Source organism: Geospiza fortis, unplaced genomic scaffold (genome assembly GCF_000277835.1).
Source record: "Geospiza fortis unplaced genomic scaffold, GeoFor_1.0 scaffold85, whole genome shotgun sequence".
In the NCBI taxonomy this organism is placed as follows: Eukaryota; Metazoa; Chordata; class Aves; order Passeriformes; family Thraupidae; genus Geospiza; species Geospiza fortis.
In genome coordinates this window covers 4459802-4470108 of record NW_005054358.1, presented here as the reverse complement: position 1 = coordinate 4470108, position 10307 = coordinate 4459802, and positions in this window count along the sequence as shown.

Below are 10307 nucleotides of genomic sequence, written 5' to 3'. Positions count from 1 at the left end.
GAGTGAAGCTTTTCCTGGTGGGATGATGCATGTTGAACTCCTCCCTGCTCTGTGCCATTAAATCCAGGTACTTTGTTTGGGCAGGAAAACCTAAGTCCCACATCTAAGCTCGAGCAGGGTTTTCTCCTTTGTTTTCCTGTAATGTGATGGGAGCTCATTGGTCTCTGTCATTGACACCCAGGGACTGCCACAAATGTTCTTCTGATGCTGCACATGGGCAAAATGAGAGATGAGATTCCTGCCTTGAGGAAGCATCTACCCTGATTTGGGAAGGTATGGAATAATGGAGTTTGGTTTGTGCATATCAGCAACAAAGGAGCAGAGATACATTAGAATTAGGGCTCGTATGGCAACTTAATTTCAATAAAGAGACCATTTCTTTGGCTTCCAAGCTGTCCCAAGGAGTGGTTGGTATTTTTATGGATGCTAAAGGAAGCAGCTATCTTGGGTGACTACTGTGGATGCTGATAGTTGAATCACTGGATCATCCCCACTGCCTATTTGTTATTTTAGGATTCCAGTTCAGAGGCAAAAATGACAATGTGAGAAATTTCTCATTTGGACAAGTCAGCACTCAGAGGTTGTGGTCCTTCTCCAGTACTTCAGCTTCAATACTATTCTCCAATACTTCAGCCCCTGAAGACAGGACACTGAATAACCTTCTAGAACTTCCACTGAACCCCTCTGCATCTTGGTTTCCTAATCCTAGACCCCCAGACTGAGAATAACCTAAACAAAACTGATCATGGCAAGAGACTGCAGAGGAACCAAGAGGGCCCCAGCAGAGTATTTTAGTCCTGACACCCTCCTCTTCCAAAAATATATGGCTTTAATTTGTTACAGGGGTTTGGGTGTGAAGTTCACTCCATAAGGAAACTGATTTAAAAAATCAAACCTCAAAGGAAATGCACTATTCAGTGTCAAGTTTTAGAAATTAATTATCTGCCAATTCCCGAAGTCATGATATTAGCTGGAGTTTTATCTCTGGTTTCACTCAGGTAGCAACACAGCATTTTGAACAGAAGGCATTTTGAAGTCTGCAAACTAAACAGAGATGTCCCGCCTGATTAAAAGGGGCTCTGCATTTCCATAATGCAGTGGGAGAAATGCAGTCTCACAAGGGTTCTTGGGATGGTTTGATACTGAAAAAGATGTAATAAAGAATTCAACCTTTTGCTGAGAGACATTTCTCTGGCAAATCGGTTATAAAAAATAACTAGTGATGGCACTGATATGAGAAGGAAGAATTAAGGGTGCCTGGCTTTGGATGCATTTCTACTCCAGTGGAGGATCTCATTGCTTGGGCTTTTCTAAAATACCTTTTTCCCTGTTGAGTTTTTATTTTCAAGTCTTGGATCTCATGCTGCAGCTTCTCCGCTGGCCAGGAACTTCTTAGAGGCTCTGATTCCATCCAGCTGAGTCTGAGTCCAAAAACCAGAAGCAAAAAATGAGATCACTTTCTTTGCAGTGTTTTGAGCCAAACTCTATTTCCCTGGGTGAAAGCAAATTTCAGGGGTAAAAAACATCCAGAAATACAAACCCCAATGGCCTGCATTTCCCAGAAAGACTCAAATAATAGGAATGATTCAACTTTGCTGTTTCATTGCCTTCCTGACCTCTGCCATTCTCTGCCTTCCAGACGCCAACAAGATCTTAACCAGGATTCTGGGAAACACAGGAGACCTGCAGCCTCTGATCACATAAAAGGAATAGAACAGGGAAAAGAAAAGAGGAGAAAAGCAAGCTAAAATAAAGCAGATAAGCAAGAAAAAAAAAAGGAAGGAAAAAAAAGGTGAGCTACAGATTTTTAGGTGGCCCAGGGAATTTTGCTCATTGCCAAGACATTGGTGTTTATTTGAATAAGGATCTTCCTGCTCTGTCATGTGAGCACAATTTTGCTTCCTTCCCTTTCCCTGGCTCCATTTTCTCTTTCTCTTTTCCCTTCCATTGCTCTTTACTAACAAAAATGAGGCCTCCTGCTTTGCACAGACCTACTGAGCCATGCAGGCCACCACAGTGGATGCTCCCCAGGCAGCTTTGCCAAGCAGGCTTTGGACTGTGACTGGTTTTTCCCCAAATCACTGCTCTTCCTGGCAGTCCCTCCCACACTCCTGCCTGTACACAAATGCAGGTCCCTGCCTGGCACACCCATCCATCTTCTGAAGGACATGAGACATGCCTCACTGACATCTGTTTTTCTTTTGTCACCTCCCCATCTCTCATTCCAGCCATCCAAACTGAGCTCTCAGCTAATTAAAAAGGAAGCAGATATGGGAGGTGCAGGATTTTTTTGGTTTTGCTTTCAAAACTGTCCCTTATCTCAGAGGAATTTACACAGGAGTTGGTTTCTCAATCTCTTTTTTATTCTTTCTCTGGTGACCTGCTCTGTGCTGGGGATGTGACATTGACCTCCAGCAGCAGAACTTTCAACTTTGCCTTTGCTCCCAGTGCTGTCCCTAAGTGCCTTGCAGCTCATGGAAAACCCATTAATTCTGCCTGTGCCCTATCAGATGAAAACCTCCATTCAAGTAACATTTCAAATATCAGCTGCTTCGCCTTAATATCTTTCTCAATAACATTTCTCCCAGCTCCACACTCGCACTCTGCTCCCCTGGGTGCTTCCCTTTTCTGTGAGTATTGTTGATTCTTTAAGAGCACACACTCTCTACTCCCTCTTTCTGCTGATGTTCTCCACTGCAGCCTGTTCTTTTCTATTCCATCTCCTCTTTCTCTTGCCTTTATTTTATTCCTCTTCTATGAGGAGAAGCAGCAGCTCTTTTCTGCATTTCCCAGTCTGAAATTTCAGTCCCAGTAGAGACTTGCTGTTACCAGAGACTTCCCACTTGGGAAAGGACTCGCCCAGCTGCTTGTTCATTGAAACAGAAGCCACAGAATTTGCTGGGCCATGGATGTAGAAGCACAAAAATCTTTCTGAGTAACCCTGAAGACCCATCCCAGTGATTCAACCAAGACATCCCTGTTTCCACTGGACTGAGTTCCAATCTCTTAGGGCCAGATTTTAGCTCCAGAGAATAGGGAGGCTGTGAGGTGTTTCACACCCCACCAGCCTCCCTGACAGGCCTGAGCTATGACTCCACAGCCTCTGTCACAAGGCTTTTGTGGGTGGAAGTTTGTTTCTGTATCCAGTGAGCCCCAGAAGTTATGGATGCAGCATGGAGACCATGACTCAGTATATCCTCCCCTTCCTCAGCCAACACCTTCCAGATTTGGAACAGCAGAGCTTGGATGTAGGTTCAGTGTCAGTGGGCACAGGCTTGTGTAGGAGACAGAAAGGGCTGACAAACACCTGATGCCATCAAAAATTCTCTTCTGACATCATTGAGGACCTTCCAGCCTCTGCCCAGAGGCAGAAATGATCCTGGACTTTGTCATAGGTTCTCCTTTCTGTGTTAACACTTTTTGAAGTGCTCATCTTAACTTGTCCACTCCCTTAATCCTTCTCCCCTTTCGTGGTGCTTGTCTGGCAGAGCTCTGTGTCCCTGGGGTGCAGGAAGCTGGGGCAGTGCTGATGGACAGCCAGGGACACAGGGCAGAAGTCAGTGAGAGGCAGCAGTGTGGGCAGGAAGACATGGTGATAACCCATAATAACCATCTCTCACACAGGAAAACTGTGTGTTTATCCAGGGAAAAACAGTGGGAAATGGGCTGGGAGAAACCAAATACTCCAGGGATGGAAGGACCAGATCTGGGTGAGATCCTGCCCTTCCTGCAGGTCCCTACCAGCAGGGCATGGGGAGCACCCTTGGCCTCGTGGCAGTGTCTGGGGGGACAGGGACACCTGGAGCCACTCTGGGGAGCTGGTCTGGGGGACCTGAGTGGTGACAAACAGTGTGCCAGCAGCTCTCTGGCCACAGAGAGAGCAGGCACAACTTTCCCAGGCATTGTCCTAGGCAAGGCAGTGAGAAGATCAGAGAAAAGAATGAGAAACAATTCTTATCTTCACTTGCTGCACCTGGTGGTTGTGAACATGTGGAATGTGCTATGGAGATTTGTTTACCAAAGGGTGGTTTCTTAATGGTGGTGGGGTTTTAATTAAAGGACCAACTAGGAAAAACTGTATTGGACTGTCTGTAAGGGTGATGGGTTTCTTAATAAGTATAGTATAATAAAGTGATGGATCAGCCTTCTGGAATAATGGAGTCAGCGCTAATTATTACCTGGCTGAGGACACATGCTATGACAAAACAGGGGAACTCCAAAGCTGCTGCTGAAGAGATCACTCAGCTCTCATTCAGATCCAGCAATAGCCATGACCCCACAGCCAGACACCACACCAGACCTTTGCCTTCATTCACGTGCTCAGGTTGCTCTTACCCCACATGGGCTCAGAGCTCACCCCACACTGATTCCCAGCTGATGCTCCTCCAGTCCAACCAGCGCAGCTTCCAATCCCCACTGATTGCATGTGGCATTCACATTCTCTGGAAAAATCCCTTTGCCCAGGGTTTTTCTCCTGGGAAGATGAGGAGCCCCAGAGAAAAAGGAAAACAATTCTTATCTCATTTGCTTCTCCTGTGTTGTGCTCATGTGGAATGTGTTTGGAGATTGCTTACCCACAGGTGATTGTTCTGTTGGATTCTACTGGGAGTTGTTTTCACTCTTTGGCCAATCAGGGCCAAGCTGTGTCAGGACTCTGGAGTCACGAGTTTTCATTATTATCTTTTTAGGATTGAGTAAGTATCCCTTCTGTATTCTTGAGTTTAGTATAGCATAGTATTCTTTAATATAATACAGTATTATAAAGTCCTAAATTAGCCTTCTGATAAGATAGAGTCCTCCTCATCATTTCTGCCTTCGTCGGGGCACCCTGCATTTACAATAATTCCACACATTTTAGGATTTGGTGTAGCCAAGCATTAACACACAGCTAATTTTATTTTTTTTTTCTAGTGACTGAGGCAAGGGAGTTTGGTGGGGCAGAATTGTCTTAATGTGGTCTGAAATATTCAAGAGGAACAGACACAAATCTCTGCATATATTTCCTTCAGCGCATTTGGGGAGAGGCTGCCCACAGAGAGAAGTAATGCTCCATATGGATTTCAACCTGTGCAAGGTGGAATGGACTCAGCTGAGTAGTTTGCAATACATAATTTATCAGAGGAGTTTATATTCTATTTTTTGCTCATGGTTTCCTCAGATTATTGTGGGGTTTTGTGTTTTTTTCCCACAGCCCTTCATTATTCAAGCATAGTTGGAGATTTTACATATATATATAAATATATGTATAGATAAAATCTCTAAAGATTCCTCTGAAGAGGTTTTAGTTGTTTCAGTAGTAATGGTGAGTTGAATTGTGTGTCCCTGGTCTTATTATTCACAATAGGAGGAAGTTGCAATAACCACTGAATAGCCATGCACATTAATTTTGGAATTCATGTTCATCTGGAAGAATTCTGTGGGATGAATGTTTATTGCTTTTGTTGTTATTACTGTTTATTTTATAATAGCAGGAGGAGCTCCATTGTCCTTGGTCTCCTGGTGGACACCAAGGGGTGCAAGACAACTGAAGGAATTTCATTATGTATTTGGAGGATGCATTTATACCAACGTTACCATTATATTCGTTCTGTCTAATATTTTTTCCTGAACTGAATACTTAATTCTTCTTCAAGGACCAGCTTTAGCATATGCAGGGCCCTGTGTGAAATCAACATAGCATAATCAGAGAGGAAAATTATATGGAGGGGAGTAATGGAGGCTGGAATTATGAAAACGATATATAAAAAAAATCCAGGCCCATGCTGACTCCTTTCTACTTCCAGCCATCTATCTAGACCTGGGCGAGCAGTACAAATAAAGAGCAAATTGGTTGGATTTGCACCATTACAAAGTAGTCTTAAAAAAATTTATTTTACAATTTCCTAATCATTCCATCATTAGTTTCTCAGTCCACAGCCAGATTGTACAATGTGCTTTCACATGGGTTTGAAATTTAAAACAGGTAGAAGGATGTTTCACACTAAAACTGCTTCCAGAGGCTGGTGATGGCCTAAAGTGAGGTGTTTTAGGGGGAAGGATAGCACCCTTAAACCTATTTTACCTTGTCCATCACTTCTCAGTGAATCAGGACACAGGAGAATCTTTCTCTGTGTTTCTCCTAAAACCAAATCCTCTGATTTAGACCATTTTTGGACCAGGCACTAAAATGCTGTCATAGTTCAAAGCAATGGCAAAACTCAGAAAAGTCAATCTCCTAATGATGTCTACATTTTTGAAAGGGGAAAAAAAAAAGAAAAACAGGAAGGGAAGGCAGAAGGAGTACCTGTGATGTCCAAGAATAAAGAACCTGCAGACTGGAAATGAAGCCCCCTTTAAATGAAAGCTGGAGTCCCCAAAATCTAAAGTCATCCTGCTTAATTAGGCTCTCCTGCAAAACACAAGCAACAAATGCTATTGTGAGGCAGCTCCTGGGGTTTATTTCCTTGTTTATTTGTCTGTTTGTTTCTGAGCAGCCAAAGAAAACTTCTCCAGGGACCTGTTTGATTCCTCTCTGCAGTCTGGGCTGGAATATTGATCCCAGAGAAGAGATGGGTGTTTTGTTCTGTGTGTTGGAGAAGAGATGTGAGTTTTGTGTATGAGAGCTTTGTGTGCATGAGGATGTGCAAGCTTGTAGGAATGCAGAACTCGTGAGAAAGGCTTGGAATTCACCTGACAGCCCTAGAATTCACCTGACAGCCCCATCCCCTCCCACAGCAGCTCTTCTCCTCCTTTCTCCAAGCCCAAGCTCAGAGGAAGTCATGTATTGCCATTGCTTCAAAACCCAGCTCTAATTTTCTGGCTAATGAAAGACGTATTGACAAAAGTTGACATTAAGCGGAACTAATTACACTGTAACTGCTGAATAACTAAGAAATAACTACCCTGTAATTTATGGTGCAGCATGGCCTCGGTGCAGCAGCTCTCAGAGCTGCTCTCTCTGTGCTGAGCTCACTGGTGCATGAGCTGCAGAACTTTTCCCCTGCCAGGAGGATCCTCTGGATGTGAAGCTGCAAACACTTGGCCATGATTAGAGCACAAACCCTGCCAGGCTTCCCACAGCCCTCCTGAGCAATGGCATATGTGACTGCCCCCAACTTTTTCCATTCCCCACTTGTTTTCACTTCTATATTAGAATCTTAATATTATTCTCTCAACTATCCATATCCCATCCAGTATGGCAGCGCTAAACTGTGTTTCAGTAATATCAAAATGAAGCACTTCAGTATTGTATTTACTGGGAAATGCCCTGATGAAGGCAGGAATGATGAATCTGACTCCATGTTCTCAGAAGGCTCATTTATTACTTTATAATGCTATATTATATTAAAGAATACTATACTAACTATACTAAAGCATACAGAAAGGATACTTACTAAATGTTGAAAAGATAAAATAAAAACTCCTGACTCTTTCCAGAGTCCTGACACATCTTGGCCCTGATTGGCCAAAGAGTGAAAACAACTCCCAGCAGAATCCAACGGAACAATCACCTGTGGGTAAACAATCTCCAAACACATTCCACATGAGCACAACACAGGAGAAGCAACTGAGATAACAATTGTTTTCCTTTTCTCTGAAACCTCTCAGCTTCCCAGGAGAAAAATCCTGAGGGAGGGAATTTTTTCAGAGAATGTGAATGCCACACTTCCGGAGGTGGTGGCATAACTTCTTGTCTTGGTTTAGAGACAAATTTTAGGAGAAATCGCCCTGAATTAAGTGTTTCCTCTAAAGAGAAGGGCTTTGATAAACCTATTTGCCAATGAGAGAAATGAATAACAATGGGTGATGGTGAAATAAAACAAAAACAAAAAACTCTTTGTTAAGCCAAAAAAAAAAAGGTGCCCACAAGGCATAGATAAGGATTGAATAAATGCTAGATATTGAAATTTCAAAACCTTAACCCCCATTCCCCCAGGGGGCAGAGATGGCAGATTTTGTCCCTTCTGTCTCAGAGAAGGAGAGGCACAAGAGTTCACCTGCCTGGTTTTCATTCAAAGCCCTAATCCCATCTGGGATGCCCTCTCTCTCACAAGGAGTCCACACCACCTCCTGCACCAGCCCCCCATTGTGGATACCAAGGGCTGGGATATATAAAAGGGCTGGTGTGGAGTCTGGCTCTCTGCCCATTGTAATTGTGGCACCAAACTCGTTCCTCTACTCAAATAATTTGTTGAAAGAGGCATTAACCATAAGCTGGGAGCAGGGGAAGGCACGATTCCTTGTTTTCACAACGAGGATGGGGTGCTCCAAGGGACAACTAGAATCTCTCCCATACATCACTGTCACACAGCAATATCAGCATCCCGCTCAGAAGATAAGTTTAAATGGGCCCTGTTCCATCTGATCAAACCCAGAATTTCTTAGACTTCATCATTAAAGTTGATGAGAAAACAGGCATTTGGTCTCCAGAGAAATCTGGCAGCTGAACTTTCGTTTATGTCTCAGATAGGACCAAATCAGGAAATACGAGTTTGAAATATTTCTGCTTAGAAGTGTCTTGGGGTGATTTTAGGATGATACTTTATTCCCTACTCATCTGCTTTATGCCCAGAAATGTGTGCTATGGTTTTAAGATAGACTCAGGGGTGAGACCTGAAGGTTTGAGCTCCTTCACAGCTTGGTTCAAATCCTTTCTCACCTCAGTGCACTCTGGGCAAGGTGGATCAGGATGTTACATTATTCCTTTTGTTGGATTAGTTTTTCTTCCTTGCTTAGGGAAGAAGCTTTTGTTTTTTTTTTCTTTCCCCACCTTTTTCCCTGGACTCCAGCAGAGATCCTTCAGTTGTTTCTTGGGGTTTTTTCCCTTGAACTGTTTCTGCTTGGGTTTTGGGGTTATTTTTCCTTCTACACCGGATGATCTGAGCCCTGGGGGAGACAGAGCCAGCCCAAGAGAGGACACCAAAACCCACCAGCTTCACCTGCTGTGAGGAGGGGACAAATGCCAGAAAGGTTCCCATCTATTCTACCTGGCAGGTGAATTCCTGTGCCTCCCCTTCCCTGAGACAAAAGGGACAAAATCTGCCATCTCTGCCCCCCTGGGGGAATGGGGGTTAAGGTTTTGAAATTTCAATATCTAGCATTTATTCAATCCTTATCTATGCCTTGTGGGCACCTTTTTTTTTTTTTTTTTTTTGGTTTAACAAAGGTTTTTTTTTTTTTTTTTTTTTTCACCATCCCCCTTTTATCACCCATTGTTATTCATTTCTCTCATTGGCAAAAAGGTTTATCAAAGCCCTTCTCTTTAGAGGGAACGCTCATTCCAGGGCATTTTCTCCTAAAATTTGTCTCTAAACCAAGACAAGAAGTTATGCCACCACCTCCTGAAGTGCTTCATTTTGATATTACTGAAACACAGTTTAGCACTGCAATACTGGATGGGATATGGATATGTGAGAGAATAACATTAAGATTCTAATATAGAAGTGAAAACAAGTGGGAAATGGAGCAGGAAAAAGTTGAAATAATAAAAAATTTAAAATCCATTCTGATTTCAAATTGATTCAATATTTTGCCTTTGAAATGTCATTGGAATTAGAGTGCTCTAATGAAGCATTCACAATTTTACCTATTACCTAAAGAAGAACAGCTTTTTCCCAGGGGAGAAATGTTCCATAGACCAATTTACAACTGAGTGCAAACCACGAAATTTTTGGCTTGGAAACTCTTCAGTGCAGAAGGCAGAACTTTGTGCTTTGGTGGTACAGCTCCAAGCACAGCAGGACAGATCTCCAGGCACCCCCTCTGCTGAAAGCACAAATAATAGAGCTGTTGGTCAGGAGATTTTCTGATGAGCCCCAGAGGAAGTTATAGTGTGCATAAGAAAACCAGAGAATTTGGAGGTAATGAGAGAAGGGAGAGAGAAAAATCACTCTGTGTCGGAGACAGGAAGACAGGCAGAGAAAAGAGAGTGAGATTGCAAAGATAGACAGGTGGGGAGAAAGGGAGAGAGGGGCAATTCAGCTCCTGCTCCTGCCTGATTTGTTCCACCTCCATTATCATGCACCAGAACAACTCATTCTTCTTTTTCTACCAGAAAGCGTAATAATGTTCCACAGGTGAAGGAGTTATCTCAGCTTTTCTCTTTTCCAGCAAAGCTAACACTCAGTACATGAAATAAAGGTTATCTTGAAAAATAGACGCTGCAACTGGCATACAAAGGAACCCTTTCCTATGACAAGGGAGTCTTTTCTGAAGGGGTCTGTTAGGTTTTGTGCTCAGAAGAAAAAGGGGAAGAAAATGGATTTGACTGCCTAGTCCCCCTGCCAGGTTGCCAAATTGACTTTTGAGCAGGAGCTGGGAGACTCTTT